Below are 19,762 nucleotides of genomic sequence, written 5' to 3' on the forward strand. Positions count from 1 at the left end.
CCTGAGGGTTTGATGTGGATTCGGCACAGGGGAGATAAGGCTCTTCTGGAGCAGGTACTCTACAACATCCCTCCACTTGGACTGCTTCCAGCCCCATTCCTCAGTCCACCCCGACCATGCTGGTTAATCCCAAGACTGGAGGCCCCGGAGTGCCAACCACCAAGCCCATCCCCACCTCCTAGCAGCTCTCACTCCTTGTGTTTCCAACCATGCCTCTTCCCCTGTTTTGTCAGTGAAAATACTTCCTGTACTTTCCATCTGCCAGAAACTTGTTAGAGTCTCTCTTCGGCTCATCAGTTCCCCCTCCAGGCCTCTTTATTTTTATGAGTTTTGTCATGGATTGAATTAAAATAAATAATGTCCCCCAAAAATGTGTGTATCAACTTGGCTAGGCCGTGATTCCCAGTGTTTTGGCAATTGTATAATGTTGTGATCACTTCCCTGTTGAAATTTGATATGTGATCGCCCCATGATGGAATCTGCTGATTGGTACCGGCCAGGGTGTGGCTTGTACCACCTTTTATCTCTCAAGAGATAAAAGGAAAGGGAAGTAAGCAGAGAGTTGGGGACCTCATACCACAAAGAAAGCAGCACCAGGAGTGGAGTGCATCCCATGGATGCAGGATCACTGCTGCCTGAGAAGCTCTTCGACCAGGGGAAGATTGAGAACAAGGACCTTCCTCCACAGCCAGCAGACAGAAAGCCTTCCCGTGGAGTAGACACCCTGAATTGGGACTCGTAGCCTACTAGACTTTGAGAGAATAAATTTCTCTTTGTTAAAGCCATCCACTTTTGGTATTTCTGTTATAGCAGTACTAGACAACTAAGACAGTGCCAAGAGAGTGGGGTGCCGCTCTAACAGATACCCAAAATGTGGAAGACGTTTTGAAACTATGAATGCATGAAGTTGCAACAACGGCAGAGGACCAGGGCTGCAGAGAACGTGCAGATGCAGAGAAGCGGCAGCAGCAGAACCAGGAGACCAGCAAGAGATGACGCTGGAGCCAACCCAGGGAGCAAGAAAGCTGAGTGCCTGTGCACAGGAGGCTTCCTGGAGGACTGGGGCGCCTCTGGGCACTTCCTGGCGGAGCTACTGAGCTTTGGAACATTTGCCCCAGCAGGGCAGACGTGGGCATGAGGCCCGAGGAGCCAAGAGGCCAAGAAACCAGGAAACAGAGATGAAGAGACAAGAAACACAAGAAGCTGAGCAGCCTCAGTCTCAAAAGGTATGTCCATGACCTCAGGGGTTTCAAAGAGTGGAGCCATGGCCCCTGATGTTTCTAAGGGTGGAGTTGCCACTTGAGTGGACTAGGAGAATGGTGCGCCTACAGCCGAGGGAGTGGAGCTGCTGTCCCAGCGGGCCTGGAAGGCAGAGCTGAAGCCAAGGGCTGAGGGGCCTCCACTCAGAATCCGGAGAGTGTGGCCAATACCTAGAGTCGGGAGGGCAGGGCCATTGTGTGAATTGTCTCAGAGAACAGAGGATTGTTTTTAAAGCCTTGAGGGCTGATGTAATGTGTTCTGCTGACTTGCTTGGTCCCTGTTCTCTCTTCTTTCCCTCCAGTTTCTCCCATTTGTAACGGAAATATCTAGCTTGTGCCTTTTCTGCCATCGTACCTTTGGAAGCAGATAACTGGTATCCTAGATTTCACAGATGAAGAGGAATTTTTGGATTTTGGACTTGGAGTTAAGACTTTTGCTATGATCTGATGGGATGAATATATTTTGCATTTTGCAAGGATATGATTTTTGGGGGACCAAAGGGTGGAATGTCGTGGATTGAATTATGTCCCCCCAAAATGTGCATATCAACTTGGCTGGGCCATGATTCCCAGTGTTTTGGCAGTTGTATAATGTTGTGATCACTTCCCTGTTGAAATTTGATATGTGATCCCCCCTTGATGGAATCTGCTGAGTGGTACCTGCAGGGGTGGGGCCTGTGACGGCTCACCACCCCCTCAGCCTTCATCTCTCCACCTTCTGCCACCTACTTCCTTCCTGCTCACCTTGCAAATGTTGTTGGCTTGTTCTGGATCCAGCAGCTATCTCTTATCTGACCTCTGGTTCTTGAGACTTGAGCTGCCAGCTTACCTGTCTGTCTTGGGATTCACCAGTCCTCATGGCCTGCAAGCAAGAGTCCTGCTCCTCGATCTGCCAGTCTTGGGTTCACCAGCCCCTGCAGCTAAGTGACTCAGGAGAAACCTTGTGGTCTTACCTGCCAACCTTGGGGATTCCTCAACCATCACAGTCTGTGAGCGGGAGCCCCGCTCTCCCACCTGCTCATCTTGATTTCACCAGCTTCTGCAACTCCATAAATTGGGAAAGGACTCTATCCTGATCCAAGGACTTGGGATGTTCCAGCCCCTACAATTGCATGAGCTATTTCCTTGATATAAATCTCTCTCTATATATGTATACGTATTAATGGTTTTGCTTCTCTAGAGAACCCAGCCTAAGACAGGTTTATTTCTCTTTATTAAACATTTATTTCAATTGTATGTTGAGAGGCATAGGAGACAAATATATATGGTAGATCATTTCTTTTGATAAAAGGCTTGTGTGTGGTTAAGTAAAGCATACGAATGAATTTCCGTATATGTGATTACTTACTCCGATCATTAGTTATGATACCAAGCAGAAAAATTAGTGACAACTTTAAGCCCCCAAATGCTCACCTATTTGTCAGCAGATAGCATTATGAAAAACTTAGAAACATGAGTAAATAAAAACATTTCAGTACATTTTAAATCTAAAACACTGACCTGATTTATGACCTAGGCAACCCACATGACATTTATATTATCTATCTGCTAAATGGACTAATGATATTCATAAAAGTGACATGAAATTCAGGTACACTTTTAGTACTTTAAAATCCATTGTGTAAAAAGGTATTAATTCAAGAGAGACATTTAACCATTTGTTCCTGAAGATTTGTTGATTTTTTTTTATTGTATTCATAACTATGTTACCAGTTGTAGTCTAGTCGACTTCGGCTCGTGATGATCCCGTGTGTGTCAGAGTAGAACTGTGCTCCGTAGGGTTTTCAGTGGCTGATTTTTTCCAAGTAGATCGTGAGGCCTTTTTTCCCAGGTGCCTCTGGGTGCGTTCGAACCTCCAACCTTTCAGTTAGTAGCCACGCACATTATCTGTTTACACCACCCAGTGCCTCCAAATCTACATTAAAAAGAGAGTGAAAAGGAGGGGAAGAGACCGAATTCTTGTCTATAATATGAAACATACCTCTTTTGAATGCAGAGGGATTATATTAACTGGTGAGTGTTATGAAGGATAATAATAAGATGGCAAATTGGTAAAACTTTAGAGAAAATATTATGAAGCAGCATCACTTTAAAAGTTGGATTTCTCAGAGACTTACATCCAACATGGCACCGTAGAAGCACCATGCCGTCCCTCCACAGCAAAGACCCGAAAAACTAAGTAAAACTGAGACAAACGTCATTCCTGGAACTCAAAGTGTCAAATGAAAAGCTAAAGAACTCAAGCAAACACTGAATGGAATAAGAAACTGATAGAGAACAGAGAGCAAGGAAAGATACATGCAGAGGTTCCCTATCAGCTAACACAGCACAGATTCACCATCTTAGACTCTTGTTGGAGATCAGTGGACAGGGAGCACAGAAAAGCAGCATCACGGAACTCCCAGCAGGAGACAGAGCACAGTTTAACCAGTGATACGCCCTTTCCCACCCCCATCCGCTTCCTGCTGCTCTACCTCCATGCTTCCTGGCTGACAGCAGTGACTGGGAAGTGCAGCGGCTGTGCTGCTTGGATCCGCCCTGCCCACATCAGCGATCAGCAGACAAGGAGTGCAGAAAAGCAGCTTCACAGAGCTTCCAGGAGGAGACAGAGCACCCGGTAACCAGCAAGACACACTTTCCCACCCCTGACCCTGCCTCCCCCTTTCAGCCTTTGCTGCTTCCCAGCTGGCCAATCCGTGGCTTCCCAGCAGGTTGATTTATAGCTTTCCTAACTGCCACTCTTATTGACCCCAATTCAACCTCCTCTGCTTCCCACCAGCTGCAGTGTCTTGGCTGAAAGGCAACTGCTTCAGCGCTGGGCTGCTTAGATTTGCCCCGCCCACAATGGCCTGCTCCCTGAGTGTCATTTGTGTGTTGCTTATGTTGCTTTTTTCCGTTTCTTTTGGTTTCTTCCATACCTCCCACCACCTCCCCCACCCCTTTCTCTTGAACACCTGATGCAGTGCGCCATCTTTGTTTCTTCTTGAAAGGCTGTGAAGTGCTGCTCAACTGGGGAACCACTCCCCTGGCCCGCAACACCAAGATGGTGGGATCCCCAAGGCTTTTTTGTTTTGGGTTTTTTTTTTGCTTTGTTTTGTTTGTTTTCTTTTTCTTTTCATGCCTTGGGAGCCCCTTGTAGCCAGGCTGCATTGCACTGCTTAGGAGCCACTTCCCCAGTATATGCAGCCCCTGGGGGCACTTAATTTTTCTTTCTCTCTCTCTCTCGTTTTTTTTTCTTCTTTTTTCCTTTCTGTCTTTCTTCATTTCTCAATTCTCATCTCTCTATACTTACCTTTTTTCCTGTCTCCTGAATACCTGTTGCTCTGTGATATCTATCCCCCTCCAGCTAGGCTATACCGTTTTTAACAAATGGTGCTGGCAAAACTGTATGTCCATCTGCAAAAAAATGAAACAGGACCCATACCTTACAGTATATACAAAAACTAATTCAAAATGGACCAAAGACCAAATATAAAGCCAAAAGTATGAAGTTCATAGAAGAAAAAATAAGATCAATGCTACGGGCCCTAATACATGGCATTAACAGAATACAAACCACAACAAACAACACACAAACTCCAGAAGATAAGCTAGATAACTGGGATCTTCTAAAAATTAAATATTTGTGCTCATCAAAAGACTTCACCAAAAGAGTAAAAAGATAACCCACAGACTGGGAAAAAATTTTGACTATTGCAAATCTGACAAAGGTCTAATCACTAAATCTACAATAAAATTCAACACCTCTACAAAAAAAAGACAAATAATCCAATTTAAAAAAAAGGCAAAGGAAATGAACAGACACTTCAGCAAAGAAGACATTCAAGTGGACAGCAAACACATGAGGAAATGCTCCAGATCACTAGCCGTTAGATAAATGCAAATCAAAACTACAAGACACTATGTCACCCTGGCATTACTGGCACGAATCAAAAAAACAGGAAATAATAAATGTTGGAGAGTTTGCAGGAAGATCGGAAATCTTATGCACTGCTGTTGGGAATTAAAAATGATACAACCACTTTGGAAAACAACAAGATGCTTCTTTAGAAAGCTAGCAATAGAAATACCAAATGATCCTGCTATATCCTACTTCTAGGAATATATCCTAGAGAAATAAGAGTCATCACATGACTAGACATATGCACACCTGTGTCCATTGCAGCATTGTTCACAATAGCAAAAAGATGGAAACAACCTAGATGTCCATCAACAGATGAATGGATAAAGAAACTGTGGTACATACACACAATGGAGCATTACACAATGCTAAAGAATAACGATGAAGCTGTGAAGCATCGCATAACATGGGTGAATCCGGAGGACATTATGCTGAGTGAAATAAGTCAATCACAAAAGGACAAATATTGTATGGGACCATTACTGTACTGAAAAGGCTTACACACAAAAAGAAACAATCTTTGATGGTTACGAGGGAGGGGAGGGGTGGGGATGGGGAAACACTAAATAGACAATAGTTAAGTGGTAACTTTGGTGAAGAGTAAGACCGTACACAGTACTGGGGAAGACAGAACAACTTGTACAAGGCATGGTCGTGGAAGCTACGTAGACACATCCAAACTCCCTGAGGGACTGAAATGCTGGGCTGGGGGCTGTGGGGACCATGGTCTCAGGGGACATTTAGTTCAATTGGCATAGCATAGTTTATAAAAAAAAAAAATTGTATATTCTACTTTGGTGAATAGCATCTGGGTCCTTAAAACCCTGTGAGTGTCCGTCTAGGATACTCCACTGGTCTCACTCCTTTGGGAGCAAGGAAGAAAGAAGAAAGCTGAAGATACAAGGGAAAGATTAGTCCAAAGGACTAATGGACCACATCTACCACAGCCTCCACCAGACTGAGTCCAGTACAACTAGATGGTGCCTGGCTACCACCACTGACTGCTCTGACAGAGATCACAGTAGAGATTCCCGAACAGAGCTGGAGAAAAATGTAGAACAAAATTCTAACTCAAAAAGTAAGACTAGATTTCTTGGCCTGACAGAGACTGGAGAAACCCTAAGAGTATGGCCCCCAGACACCCTTTCAGCTCAGTAATGAAGTCATTCCTGAGGTTCACCCTTCAGCCAAAGATTGAAGAGGCCCATGGAACAAAACAAGATTAATGGGGCACACCAGCCCTTGGGGAAGGACTGAGAGGCAGGACGGGACAGGAAAGCTGGTAATAGGGAACCCAGATTGTGAAGGGAGAGCATTGACAGGTCTTGGGGTTGTTAACCAATGTCATAAAACAAGATGTGTACTAACCATTTAATGAGAAACTAGTTTGTTCTGTAAAACTACTTCTAAAATGCAATTTAAAAAATGTGAAAAAAAAATGAAAAAAGAATCTCATTATAAAAGCAATATCATTAAAGGATATTTGGAAAGGAAAATCATCACACTAAAAAAAAAGAAGTATGGTCACGAAAGGAGAGACTGGAAGGGCTTGACTCATTAGGGGGAGAGCAAATGGGAGTACGGAGTAAGGTGTATATAAACTTATATGCAACAGTATGACTTGATTTGTAAAAGTTCACTTGAAGCTCAATAAAAATTAATAAAAAAAACAAAGAAGTATGATTTCTCATGTTTTCATCCTATTTTTAAAATCTAACCTTATCATGTGTTAGAATGACTTTTTTTCTTTGTTTTGGTGAAAATATACACAGCAGAACATACACCCATTAGTCAGTTTCTACATGTACAGTTCAGTAACATGATTACATTCTTCACATCGTGTCAACATTCTCACTATCTCTACCCACATTGTTTCACCACCGTTGACTTAGACTCACTATTCCCTAAAACTTCTCATCTATGTGTTAGAGTTGCTGTTAACAATTTGATCTCATACAGAAAATTCTTCAAAAGAGCTCAATGCTCATGTCGAACATTTTTTACTAATCTAGCAGAATAGTTGTTTAAAGATGACTTCAGAGGATAATTTTGGTTTAGGGTTTGAAGATTTTTTCAGAGTGATAGATTCATGGGTTCCACCAATCTCAGTAAGTTCAGTAAGTCTGGATTCTACGAGAATTTGAAATCTGTTTCACATTTTTCCCCTTTTGATCAGGATTCTTCTATTGATTCCTTGATGTAAACGTTCACTAAAGGTAGTCGACACTGTCCATTTCTTCTGGTCTCAGAGCTAAGGAGACAAGTGGTTCATGGTGGCAGTTAGACCTGCAGACCATTCCTTCTCTGATTCCTGGGTCTCCTTCTTCCTGTGCTGCTCCAGGCAAATAGAGACCAATTGCTCTATCTTGTAAGGCCGGAGACAAGCTTTAAAGACTCCAGGCATTATGCACTAAACTAGGGAGTGGAACAGTAACTCTGAAAACAGTGTGAGGCCATTTGACTAGACAGACAGTCCGATGAAGCCATAACCCTGTACCTTTGAGCATCAGAACTAATCCCATGAAGTTTTTGGGTGTATTTAAGTAGTATCAGCAACTTTAGCCTCTATTTGTTATTGTTGTTGTTTGTTTTGGTCGCTGTTATTGTAAAATTATATATAACCCAATATTTGCCATTTCTCCCTTTTCATGATGTTGAACTTAGTGATATCAGTTATACTCTTCAAGTTGTGCAATTATCACCCTTAATTGATGCCCATTTTCCCATCACCATAAACTTAAACCCACTACTTTGAAGAGAATAATTCCCTCTCGCCTATCCCTTCCACCTCGGGTAACCAGTAATAGCCAATGGCCCCTATGTATTTACTTATTCTTGTCTTTTCATATAAGTGAAGTCATAAAGTATTTGGCCTTTTGCAATTGACTTATTTCACTTGGCATAATGTCTTCAAGTTTCGTCCATGTTGATGCATGTGTCAGGACTTCATTTCTCTTTATGGCTGAGTAGTATTCCATTGTATGTATGTACTACATTTTGTTTATCCACTGAGAATGACTTTTAATTAACAAATTGAGCTTTTTTTCTTTCAGTTTTCTTAGTCAATAGAGCATTTTAGCCATTAACCTGGGATGACAATTCACCCCAGAATCAGTAAAGAAATCACCTTTGGTCTATTTGATAAGGGCTGTCTCTTAGCAGGTGGGTGATCTAGCTAAGGTTGGAAAGCAGTGCCTACCTTCCTAATCAGGGGATCCCTGGAGGAGTTATTCCAGTCACTTCCAGGTTCATGAAAGAACTTTCTCTTCCTAGAGTCTTATGTCCTATGGTCAAGTTATCATGTTTTTTTAAAATAAAGATTTATATATCTGGAAGGAACCTGATAAGTCACCTCGTCCATGTCCTTCATCCTGCGACTCAGAGCAACGGAGGGATTTGATCAGCTTCCACAGGAGTTCGGCAGCACAGCAGGGCAGAGTCCAGACCACCACCTGTCTGTCTCCCCGGGTGCCAGTGTGGATACTTTGAAGGTCGATTAAGAGCTTTTTGAAAGCTGCCAAGTGGAAATATGTTACTGCCTCCTTGTTTTTCTGCTCTTGGATTAGGGCACATTGAGAAAATGAGCCTGGACATTCCAAAATGCAATCTGTTAACTAGATGATGGCAACGCACACAAAGGTAGAGCTATTTTGCCCAGCATAGTCTACAGTGAATGAGCTATCCATTTTTAAACTATGGGCTAGCACACATGGAAGCACTGAGTTTAGCCTCTCTTATCAGTTCCTGGATGGTTTTCAGTGCGTTTATAGCCAGGACTGTGTCGAGCTGACCCACACAATTTTAAAAGTTAAAATACTTTGTTTTTTTCTCCCATCATTCCCAAACCTTAATAAATTGTTGCTGACCATTTTGCAGAGAAGAAATCCAAAGCAGATAAATGGAGTGTGTCTCCTAGAATTTTTTTCAAACAGAGTCTCAATGTCATAAAATGGAGTTACTACACGCCTGGTCCAGGTTTCTAAGTTCAGGCTACTGTCTCTATTCTCCACTTTGGAGTAAAAAAAAAAAAAATTCTTTTACTTGCAATGCTTTTGATACTTTTATTGTCCCCAGAACTTCCTCAAGATCTCACAGGTAGTAAGAGGTAGAACCAGAGAGGCTAATGCCAGAACTCACATCTTTATACCAATGCTAAAATGCTGGGTGGAAGAAGCAATCATTTTTTATGGCAACCTTCTTTGGCAGGAAGTAAAAGACACAGGCCATTGGGATTGGGATACTGGTAAAACATGTTGGGAATTTAAGATGAAAAAAAAAAATTTTTTTTTATACCCTGGTGGCGTAGTGGTTAAGTGCTACGGCTGCTAACCAGAAGGTCGGCAGTTAGAATCTGCCAGGCGTTCCTTGGAAACTCTATGGGGCGGTTCTACTCTGTCCTATAGGGTCGCTATGAGTCAGAATTGATGACGGCACTGGGTTTGGCTTTTTGGTTGCCTATTAATCTTCAGTTAAGACTGAGAAACAAGCATTGCAAAAGCTGGAAGGGAAGATTGGAGCCAGGTTTGGAGAAACTTCAATGCCAAACATATCCATTAGCAATTGGATTCAGCAGCTATAACAAAGATCCAAATACAGTGGTTTAAATAAATTAGGGGATTATCTCTCAAGGAGAAGGAGCTGAGAGGTCAGCTCTCCAGGACTGGTGTGGCAGCTTCCAGGACCCAGACTCTGTCTGTTTTCTGCTTTCCCATCCTCAAGGTCACTTAGCAGCAGGAGTTCCAGCCATCCTGCCCGTGCTCTCGATGATCCAGCCTAGAGAAGAGGAAGAACAAAGGGTCAAAAGCTACATCCTTCTGGCTGAGTCAGCTCCCTTAAAAGACCTTCATTTTAGTTGCCCCAGTGACTTCCATATGTATATCAGAAGCCACCCCTGGCTGAAACGGAGGCTGAAAATGCCATCTTTACCTGGACATTTCTTCCTCAAATGCCGTCAGTGTTCTAAGACAGAAGTCAAGTATTGGGTAGGCAAGTGGCAGTCTCCACCTCTAAGGAGTGTGGCTGCTTTCTTCGGCCCTGGGAGGTTCGAGGTTTCTGAGGAGAGAGCTGAGGTGGTCAGGTCAAGAAGCCTAACTTGGCAGGAGCATGTGGGAGCAAATGGAGGGGAGCACACAGATGGCAAGGAGAAATATACTACGACCTACTCAGTCATATTGGAGGAACTGAGGCTATTTGATGGCACTTTTTTAAGAACTGTCTTCCCTGAAGCACTTGATGTAACAGGACTGACAGCTAACTGAATGCTTTTTAGGTTGAATATGGAAAACAATGTCAGCTTTCACACAATTAGCAACTTTATCTCATCATTACTCTGGGTGTCACATTTCTTCTTTAAAACAAATAATAATAATTCTATAAAGCTACCCTAAAACACTTTCTCCTATCCTCTGCACTCATTTTGACACTAACATAACATTTTACAATTTATTATTTCAAATTCTCTTCAAGTTGAACTATGTACAACTGGACTTGAAAATACTTGTCATCCTTAGCACACATTAAATTTAATCAAATTTGTAGTCACAATTGCCCAGTTATTTATATCAGTGAGATATTCACGAGCTTTAGGTTTTTAACTTGAAAAACAAATACCAATTACACAAAATAAGCATTGCAACAATAAATAAAGAATATGGACCGCTGTGCACATGTTTTACAATAAATCAGAAGAGTCCATTTTTGTTGATCTGCTGTGAGTTTTGAATACAGTCATTATAATGTTTACACACTTCTTTTAGATTTTACTTGGATTTGGAATGTTGGGATTTCTGAGATGTCTCAGGGATTTATGGAGACAATGGAATTAAGTATTTCAAATTAGAATTGTTCTATAAACGTCATTGGCTTCCTGCCTTGGCCATCCACATTATGAATATTTGAAATTGTAGGGTTTATGTTTGAAATGCCCAGGTTTTCTTTTATAAAGGGACATATAGGCAATGTGACCTCGTTTGTGGTTATCAGGCCTAGTTGTCGAAAGACTGGCACTCTAACAGGGAATGGTTTGAAATGGTGCGTTTCCAGGCCACAGAACCCTCCACAGACTCCCAGGGACATAAAAACAGGCAGCTCCATGTTGACCACTTAGAGAATGGCAAAGAATAAATAAATCCATGAGATCGCCCATGTTTGCCACCTTCTCGCTTCCTCCCTTTAGAAGGGCTTATTTGCTTTAAACCTCACAACACAGTGCTTTAAAACCTAGGTCTCTTGTGAAAGAACATAATTCCACTACCAAAATGCAGATGCTAAAAACTGATGTTCCCAACACAGGCATAGTGACTCTTCTCTTAGATGAGTTTTATTCTTAAATATAATTTTCCACCCTAAAGTCTGCATTACTTGCAAAGGAAAAAAAGCATCACGTGGCTATAAAATTCCACGTGACAGTACAGCATTAGTGATTTCATAACCTGTTTTTCAGGAATCACTTGATACGTTCCTCTTTCTCTCAATATAATACGCAAAGTCAATCCGTACAGCAAGAAGCTGTATCCCTTTATTTTGTCCCTTGATCAGAATTTACTTTCCAAAGGATACCAGATTTCTTGCTGCCATAGCAACTGTTTCTGCTACCTAAACCCTTACCAACGATACTGCCCAATGCTTAGGCGGGGCCTAGTGTTTAATGACTGAACATACCAAAATGCCACCAGTTGTTCTACCAGCAGAGGCTCCAGACATTGGGTCATCTCTTCAGCACTGTGTTTTTAAAATCTTTTTAACAGATCTCATCCTTCCAATCTAAACCGTAATCAACAGCTTTTCTTGACCCACGCAGAAAGCTTGGAAGTTGCAGAATACAGATAAACTCAATTCAAACCCACCAAACCAAACCCATTGCTGTTCAGTCTGTTCCGACTCATAGTGATCCTGTAGGACAGAGGAGAAGAATTGCCCCACAGCGTTTCCAAGTCTGAAAACCTTTGCTGAAGCAGATTGTCACATTTTCTCCCACAAAGTGGCTGGTGGGTTTGAACAGCCGGCCTTTCGGTTAGCAGCCTAGCACTTTAACCACTGTGCCACCAGGGTTCCTCAAACTCAATCCATGACTTCAAAATGTATTGCATTTACACTGTGGGGAAGAATTTTAGTTCAAATTGAGCCTTTGTCTTCTTTTTTATTTTCTAATTGCCAATATTAAATGTTTCTCTTTGTCAATGAGTTTCTGGCAAAACACCTGTTTTCATCCAGTGAACTACTGAGAATTATAAATTCCGAAATCTCTGCAGAACAGTTAATGATGTGATAAACATGGTTTCGCAGCCAGCCAGACAGAGGCAGTTCTATCGCAACAGCAGATGGGGAGGCAGGGGCTGGGCCTGGTCCCGGGGACTTATCAAAAACTGTAATAGTAAAAATGGCAAATCTTCATCTTACCTCAGAAGTGATTGTTATTCTCTCTAACAGAGATATAACCTGATTCGCCTGCAAAAATATTTAAAACAACAGTAGCAGAGGTCAAGTGATCGTTTAGTAGTTGATGGTCAAAGTCCCCTCTGGTTTTACGCTGTCCTTCCGCCATCATGACTGCCAAATTCTCCTATCTTCTGGGTGTCTTGTTCATAAGGAATGAGGGTGCCACTCCTTGGTACTTTAGCTTCCTTGTGATATCTATTGACCCTTCCGTAAAGCCATCCCAAATTAACATACAACCCAAATGAAATCAGGGGTGCTTGCCATACTAAGATAGCTCTAATACAAGCTCCTTAATCCCCCTTCCAACCAGATGGCTGCCCCTAAGCCCTGCCTGTGTGGAAATTTTGGATCAATCGCTGCTTAGAGGATTAAGTTTATCCCAAACTGAGAGAAAAGGCTTCTCTCTACATCACCACAAAGCTGGTACATGAACCTGCCTCAGGACCAGTCACTAGCAGACATCTGGGCAGCAGTAAGTCAATCGGCTCGCCTTTTGAAACCCAAACAGTGCCAGCTAGACTCTAAGAGCTTTTTCAGGTCACGAGCTGTTGTTTGCAGTGTAAGTGAAGAGTAAACCCTGCCTGAATCTGCTGAGGCAGCTAATGTAAAGGTTTGCTACCTGCCAGGGGTGGGCATCAAGCAGGGTAGTGGCCCAACCCAGCCCATGAGCCTCCGGCCTCAGTATCCAGAGGCAGGGCAAGGAATGGTTAATGTGGGAGATGCCAAGTAGACTTCCTCACCAACCTTCCCCTCGGTAAGTGGTGGCAGGGGAAATGCTGCGGTCTTTTCTGCAGTGAGCTCTTTGGAGAACAGTGGGAGTAATATACACAGGCAGAACCCCAAATACACGTGATGCATCTATTAGTCAACAAATACTAATTGGACACCCATCTGAGCCAGACATCCTGCTAGGTACGGGGTATACACTATGAATGGGAAAGGGCCCTTAACCTCCAGGAACTCATCGATGGAAAGAGGAGAGAGACGGCTGAACAGTGTGGTAAGATCAGATAAACCAAGGTGCAGCAGAAGCACTAAGCTGGGCCGTAGGAGAAGGCACATGGGCCTCTCAGTGTTCACCTGTAGCTGCAGGGGCAATTTCTAGGCACACTAACAGCTTCTTACCTCAAGCTCCTGCCTGCCTCTCCCTCTTCTCTGCCCTGAAGTGTCAGGCCCCCGAGGCAACATGGAGGTGAGTAAATGCCCTGATATCTTCCCTGCTCTGTGGGCACTTTCCAGGTGTGCTCCACATGGCCTCCCAGAGGTTCCCAGCAGGAGAGAGCCCCTTTCAGGAACTCAGTCATTGAAACACCATTTATTGACTTTTCACCTCACTTCACCCCTCCCTCACAGTCCTTGTTTCAGGCTCTGCCTTCAAGGAGAACCCAGGCTAAGGTAGATCTGGGACAGCATGACACTTTTGTCCACTGTTCCCCTGGAAGCTGGAGCCAACACCAAGGTGCACACTTGGCCAGTGGAGAGTGACCTGGACAGGATGCTATCCCCACTTGCTCCCTTGACCAGGCAACTTTGCCTGGGATTACATTAAAAAAAAAGTTTTTCATTGCAAAAAATAACATAAAGCAAGAAGATAATCACAAATACATTTGCAGCTTATATGTCAGACAAAAAGCTGATATTTCTAGTGTAGATAACCAAAAGTTGATCTAATAACAGAGATGAAAAAAGTCAACAACCCTGTACAGAGAGTTCACAGAGAAAGAAAGGCAAAAGGCTCTTAACCTTATGAAAAGATGATCAGCCTAACTCAGGAGCTGAGAAACGCAAATTAATACTGCATAAAACGTCCTTTCTCACCTATCGGTGTGCCAAAAAGAAAACACAACAAAACAAAAAGTGACAGCGTAATTTGTTGGTGATACTGTGGGTAAGCAAGTGCTTTCAAACATTGCTGATGGAAACCACAGGAAATGCAGAAAACTGTGCAGATCCAGAAATATTTAACTAAGATCCAAGAAAGAATTGAAGGCTTAGAAGCAGACTTTTCATAACCCACACTGCGTCTTTGGAGCACAGCCAGCTAGGAATCCACATTGTGCAATCTAGCACCAAGCTTTGACCCAGTATCTTCTGAGAAATTGGGCCATTTTAAACTCTTCCTACTGTTAACCTAGCTTGCATCCAGCTGTTTAAATTCCACTGTGGACTTTCAAATCATGAGGCTGCAAGGGATTAATCTCAAGTTCTGTGGTAATCTGTAGTTCCATGTGACGAAACATTTCATGATAAATCTCCAAAAATACCTGCTGCTTCATTAAAAGGAGATCTCTGTTTGGTGAGATATAACCCAGGCAGCTTAGGACAGGCATCCTATCCGGCTTAGGCACAACAAAGCTCCCACAGGTGCAGCAGTCGGAGCCCTTAAATGCGAACACCCAGTCCCTCAAAAGTGGCTTTATATGATTATGCCCCAAGAAGAAACAGATCAGACTTGCTCCTAGTATTGAGTCCATTTGTTTTCTTTTATTTTTTAATTGTACTTTAGATGAAGGTTTACAGAGCGAACTAACTTCTCATTACAAAATTAACGCACAAGTTGTTTTGTGACATCGGTTGCCAACCCCACACCTCAACACTCTCCCCTTCTCACCCTTAGGTTACCAATTACTTGCTTTCCTGTCCCCTCCTGCTTTCTCGGCCTTGCCCCTGGGCCTGGTGTGACCATTTAGTCTCGTTTTGTTTTATGGGCCTGTCTGATCTTTGGCTGAAGGGTGAACCTCAGGAGTGACATCATTACTGAGCTAAAAGGATGTCCTGGGGCCCTACTCTCAGTGCGTCTGCAGTCTCTGTCAGACCAGTAAGTCTGGTTTTTTTTTGTTTTTTTGCATGTGAGTGAGAATTTTGTTCTACATTTTTCTCCAGCTCTGTCCGGGACCCTGTCTATTGTGATCCCTGTCAGAGCAGCCAGTGGCGGTAGCCGGGCACCATTTAGTGTGCTGGACTCAGTCTGGTGGAGGCCATAGTATTTGTGTCCATTAGTCCTTTGGTCTAATCTGTCCCTCGCGTCTTTGGTTGTCTTCCTTCTCCCTCGCTCCCGGTGGGATGAGACCACTGCAGTACCTTAGATGGGTGCTCACAAGCTTTAAGACGCTAGATGCTACTCACCAGAGCAGAATGCAGAGCGTTTTCTTTATAAACTATGTTATGCCAATTGAGCTAGATGTTCCCTGAGACCACAGTCCCCACGGCCCTCAGCCCAGCAGTTCAGTCCTCAGGGAGTTTGGATATGTGTATGGAGCTTCCATGACCTTGCCTTCATCAAGTTGTGCTGGCTCCCCCAGCATTGTTTACTGTCTTACCCTTCACCAAACTCAGCACTTATCTATTGTTTATTTAGTGTTTTTTCCATCCTCATCCCCCTACCCTCCCCTCCCTCGTAGCCATCAAAAATTGTTTCTTTTTGTGTGTAAATCTTTTAATGAGTGTTTATAGTAGTGATCTCATACAATATTTGTCCTTTTGTGATTCACTTATTTCACTCAGCATAATGCCCTCCAGATTCATACGTGTTGTGAGGTGAGATGCTTCACAGGTTCATCATTGTTCTTCATCGTTGCGTAATACTCCATTGTGTGTACGTACCATAGTTTGGTTATCCATTCATCTGTTGATGGGCATCTGGGTTGTTTCCATCTTTTTGCTACTGTGAATAGTGCTGCAATGAACATAGGTGTGCATATGTCTATTTATGTGATGCTTCTTCTTTCTCAAGGATATATTCTTGGGAGTGGGATTGCGCAAGCATATGGTATTTCTATTTCTAGCTTTTTAAGGAAGCACCATATCATTCTCCAAATTTGTTGTACCATTTGCGAGAGTCCATTTGTATTCTGTGATTATCCACTGGATTCCTGGACACTGCAAACATTATCTACTTTTGGTGGACGTAAAATAGGCAAATAGGAATGGGGAGCATAGTGGGTCAGACTAAACCCAGCCACAGGCATGAGCAGTGACTTTGCAGTGAAGCTCTTGCAGTTGAAGACCACAGAGGCAAGGACTCCGTAAAGAAGGAAAATGGGTCAAACATTCAGTATTGGCTGACTCGCCTGCCTTGTCTTACTTCACTGCCTTCTAATTGGTAGTTCCTGGGGTAAACTGCTTACACTAAATGTTTTTCCCAGGGTTTGCTTCTCAGGGAACCTAATTAAGACAGTCCCAGAGATCCACAAACTCTTCCGAGCCCAGCAGTACGTGTAGGAGGCAGCTGGACTCTCTTCCCAGAAAGTCATGCTGGAAGCTGCGTTAGTGCCACCAGAACTGTGAAGACAGAAACAAGAAGGCCAATCATAACCTGGTGGCTGGGTTCTGCTGAGCCAGTTGCAGACGGAAATGGAGACTGCACATGACTGCAGGTGCCCGAGCGAGCCCAACAGAGATTGGCTGAGCCTGGCTCGGATTGACAGAACTGTAGACTCCTGAGCAATAACAAATAGTGGTGGCTTTGGCCCCTAAGTTTTGGAGTCATTTGTTACGCGACAATAGATAACTGCTACATGATCCTTGCTTTCTAATGTCTCTTTTAAATAACAGGAAAATAATTGCCACTTGGTGTCACCAAATAAGACTAGAAAACTGTAGAAGGATAGCACCATTGCTTCAAATGAGATAGAGAGTAGGGGAGGGGGATTTAGAGGTCTGCAGTTTTTAACTAGAAGCATAAAGGGTTCCCAACATCTGCTCCAAAGCCTTTATAAAGAGCTGTTGGTTGTGCTGGCAGAGGCTCACCTGCAAGTACCAGGCAGCACATTCTCTGTGATCCGCCCCAAATCTGCAGGCTGGGGTCCTGGGCTATTTAGGTAACTGTGTCACTGGCTTTAGGTGGAGGGTGAAGGCGGCGTGTGTAGTATCCAGGTAATGCTGGCACTGCACTGTGTGGCATATACAGGGCCCCAAAACCCTTGAGGTCAAATTCAAGGTAACCTGATGCTTCCATCTTATTGTGGTAAAAAGAACCAAAGGAAGTCTGGCCCGGAAAGGCAGCTCCTAAAACACCAGTGACTCCAGAATGAAAGACACCAGGCTGGCGGGGCCATCTGCACCCTCCCTTCTACGCCCCGGCAATATCTCCTCAGGTCTCAGAATGCATCAAGGTACAGAATGGGAGAAAATATTTGCAAAGCATATATCTGAAAAAGACTTGTATCTAGAATATATAAACAACTCTTACATCCCAATAATAAGACAAAAAACCCAATCTAAAAAATGGACAAAAGATTTGAATAAGCACATCACCATATAAGATTTAGAAATGGTAAATATACCCTTGTAGAGACGTTCAACATTATCACTCATTAGGAAAATGGAAATTAAAATCTCAATGAGATACTACTCCAAACCCACAAAAATGGCTAACTAGAAAGACTGACCATACCAAGTGTCAGCAAGGATGTGGAGCAACTGGAGCTATTCTCTACTGCTGGTGAGAAGTGTGAGATGGTACAAGCACTTTGAAAGACACTTTAGCAGTTTCTGAAAAAAGTTAATATACATCAGCCATATGATTTAGCCGTTCCGCTTCTAGGTATTTACCCAAAAGAAATAAAACCGTATGTCCATACAAAGGCTTATACGGCAAATGTTTATAGCACCTTTATTTGTAAAAGCCCCAAACTGGAAAACAGTAACAATAAATGTCCCCTAACCAGTGAGTGGATAAACAAATTAGGGTTATGCATCACTTAACGTCCATGATACATCCTGTGATGTAGGATGTCATTTGATTTGGGCATTGTGTGAACACCATATTATATACAGACAGTCCCTGGGCTACGAGCTCCAATTTACATATAACCTGTAGTTAGGAGCTAACACCTGTGGAGCCTATTATATTAAAAATCTGGGGTACATTCAATGGTTCATGATAACAAATGGGCACTACTTTGTGGTGTGCATCAAAGCCATATGGGATACCGTAGTGTACCTGTACTGTTGCTTGTGGGAAGCTGTGGTGTTCACTACATCCAGTCACATCCGCCATGTCCCGTTCTCCTGTTGGGATATTTGAATTCTATTATAACTTTATGGGACTGTGGACATATATGAGATCAGATGTTGCCTGAACAGGTGATATGTGGTGTATGACTGTGTAGTATACCGATATAATGAAATACTACTTAGCAATAAAAAGCAACAAGCTACTAATACACACAGCAACAGGGATGAACCTTAAAATCATGTTGAAAGTTAAGATGCAGCTGTACTGTACACACTACATCCTGTTTTCATGTTTCCACTTGTACAGAACAGTTGTTGTTAGTCACTGTTGAGTCAGCTTTGACTCAGGACCACCTTACTTAGAACAGAACACTGCTTGGACCTGTGCCGCCCTCACAAGTGTTAGTATGTTTGAGCCCGTTGTTGTAGCTATGGTGTCAAGCCATCTCAGGAAGGGGTTCCCTCATTTTCACTGGTCCTCTACTTTACCAAGCATGGTGTGTTTCTCCAGCAACTGGTCTTTCCTGATGATGTGTCCAAAGTAAGCCGGAGGAAGTCTTGCCATCCTTGCTCTTAAGGAGCATTCAGTTCCTCCAAAACCGATTCGTCTCCTCTTCTGGCAGCCCATGGTATAGTCAACATTCTTTGCCACCATCACAATTTGAATGTGTCGATTCTTCTTCTATCTTCCTTTTTCATTCTCCAACTTTCACATGCACATGAGGCGATTGAAAATACCATGGCTTGGGTCAGGCACACCTAACCTGTCAAAGTGAATCTTTGCTTTTTAACACTTTAAAGAGGTCTTTTGCAGTAGATTTTCCCAGTGCAATAAGTCATTTGGTTTCTCGACTGCTGCTTCCGTGGACATTGATTGCTGATACAAGTAGGATAATATCCTTGACAACTTCAATTTCTTCACCATTTATCATGATGTTGTTTATCGGACCAGTTATGAGGATTTTTGTTTTTCTGGGAAATGCAAAATCTGCTGTGACTGGAGGGCAGGGAGAGGGGAGGATTGTACGGGACATAAGGGAACTTTTGAGAATGATGGCTGTGTTCATTATCTTGATTGTGGTGATGTTTTCATGGGTGTATACATGTGTCAGAACTCATCAAACTGTATACTTTAAAAAAATAATGTCTCTTAAGGAAGATACAGGGGTGTAGCACCAGACACTTTCGGTGGTCCTGTTCTGGAAAG

This window comes from Loxodonta africana, chromosome 24 (genome assembly GCF_030014295.1).
Source record: "Loxodonta africana isolate mLoxAfr1 chromosome 24, mLoxAfr1.hap2, whole genome shotgun sequence".
NCBI classification, from domain to species: Eukaryota; Metazoa; Chordata; class Mammalia; order Proboscidea; family Elephantidae; genus Loxodonta; species Loxodonta africana.